The sequence below is a fragment of the Camellia sinensis genome, chromosome 1, assembly GCF_055761805.1.
Source record: "Camellia sinensis isolate YWXY chromosome 1, ASM5576180v1, whole genome shotgun sequence".
In the NCBI taxonomy this organism is placed as follows: Eukaryota; Viridiplantae; Streptophyta; class Magnoliopsida; order Ericales; family Theaceae; genus Camellia; species Camellia sinensis.
The window spans coordinates 148,323,398-148,326,036 of NC_138961.1; positions in this window are offsets into that span (position 1 = coordinate 148,323,398).

Here is a 2,639-nt window from a genome sequence, read left to right on the forward strand (position 1 = left end):
ATGTATTCATTCAACCGTCATACTCAATGACACATTCCGGTGATTAGTTTTAGTTTGCCTAATCATCATGCATTGTCTACAACAACCAAGACTATCCTCCACCGATAGCCCAAAGCAGTTATTTCTATACAGAAAATAAATGCAACAAATGGATATAAAATCGACATTTCCAACTAGGTGAGTGACATAAAATCCAACTACACCCGTTAATCCCATGTATTCCCAATCTCAACATTTCCAATTCAATTCCTCATTTCTCACAATTAATTTTACAAATTAATTAACCAATGTAATTAGGGCATTTTCCATAATTAACATCTCAACCCTTAGGTTCCATTTTCATTAATGTTTCAACATTAATTCCACTTTTCCATGCCAAACATGCATCTAGGCTTTTATATAGTTAAAACCCCAACTTTGTAAATTTGCACAAAAGTCTCAAACTTTCACAAAATTACCAAACCAACTCCAACGTCTCAAACTACTAAAATTTAAAGACAAAACCCATAGTAAGGAGTAGGTTATCCCAACCTCAAAAGGTGACTCCCAACCGAGAAGACGAAGAAAACGGAAGTGCTCCAAACCACAAACTTTTCGGATCAAAAGGTAGCCCTCGACGATCAACAACTCTTTTGTAAAGGCCAAAGGTGAGCAAATCACTCCTACTAGATCAATACCTAGAGAGAAGGTAGAGTTCTAGAGTGAGAAGCTCAACAATGGGGTTTTTGGAAAAGTAAGAGAGAGAAGAGAAATGGAAAAAGTGATTTGAAAAGTCAAAACACGGAGCTTTAACCCAGTCGCCCCGCTCGAGCATCCAACGCCCCGCTCGAGCGTCACTCACAGACTCCCGCTCGAGCATCAACAATCCCGCTCGAGCGGCGAATACACACTTCCAGAACTTTTACAGAACTAGGTCTCCGCTCGAGCTTCAACCCTTCTGCTCGAGCGTCACACACAACAACCCGCTCGAGCGTCAAAACTCCCGCTCGAGTGTACAACTTTGCAGAGGAGATACTGGAAGATGGAAAACTACGCTCGAGCGTCGAAAACCCCGCTCGAGCGGACAGACAACAACGAAGGGCCCGCTCGAGCATCAAAATCCCCGCTCGAGCGTGAAGGCCAAAATCTGGGCAACTACTCTTGGTTTCTAAGTTCAACCAACCTGTTTCAAACTCGCCAAACACAACTCAAGACTCGAATGCAAGGAGTAAAGGATGTAAACAAGACAAATACAACAACCAACTCCACAGAACCTAAGTCCGGGTACAACAGTTAAAGAAAATGGGAAACCGGGATCGCTATATTAATAAATGCTAAGGTTTTTTTTTTTTTTAAATAAAAAATCAGGGAATTTAGATTGGGATATTGGAGCTCCTACAAGACTTGGTTAGAAACCCTATTTTTCTTAATATATGCTAGCCTATTACCTGTGCTATGCACGGGATAATTTTAGATATTTTTATTTGTTTTAGATTTTTTTTAATATATAAATTATGTTTTTTAAGACTTTTTATAAAAATAATTTAACAATCTTATCACTAACCATAGTGTATAGGAGAAATTGAAAAGGGTACTGCAGTAATTATACACGGATTATATTTATAATTATTTGTATGAGGTGATTTTAAATGCTGATCAGGAGTTTTTGACCGAATCAATAAATGCAGGCATGTGAAAAAACATGTGGATTGAAAAAAGTTAATAAATGCTGATCAGGGAATTTTGACCAAATTAATAAATACTGAGTTTTATTTTTTAAATAAAAAATTTAAAAAATTCAAATTGGGATATTGAAGCTCCCACAAGCCTTGGGATTTAAAAACCCCCTTTTGCTTAATATATAGTACTAACATATCACCCGTGCTATGCACGGATTGTGTTTACAATTATCTATATATGTGAATTGCGATTTTTAAATGTCTTTTTTTTTTTAAATGCCTTCTTTTTTTCTTTTTTATATTATATTAAAGTTTAATATTTTGATAATAATCATATGTGTTAGACTTTTCAAGGAATTAAATGTCTTTTATTTATTATATTATATTAAAGCTTAATATTTTGATAATAATTATATGTGTTGGACTTTTCAAGAAATTTTTTTTATGCTTGTTCTTAATGCATTAAAGTGTTATTATGAGGGATAATAATCATATGTATTGTGTAACGCCCTCAAAATAACTACATTAAACCCATCAAATAAATATGCATTGATATATGAAATAACCACATTCTTCTATTCATCAGAGTTTCATTACAAAAGTATTACATGTTAACAACAAAAGCAAAATGTCCTACGGGCTTACCGCTTTCCAAGTTAATACTTGGTTACAACAAAAGAGTACTAACTCATTTACACATTTAGCCCTTGGCTTGAATTTACATGTAATACATCAAAAATAAAACGACAAAAGTATGTCCGCCTCTAGCCTCCCAAACTATGTCCTTGGAGGTGGCATGCTACCTGTACCTGAAAATGATATTCCCATATAGGGTGAGCCACAGCCCAGTAGAAATACACTAAACCAACCATGAACAATGACTAAAAGATTAGCAATTGATAGATGGCCAACACTGATACATTCACATAAATCCCATATTTATGTCATACGACTTATGAGTCCAAGTTACTTTTCATTTTC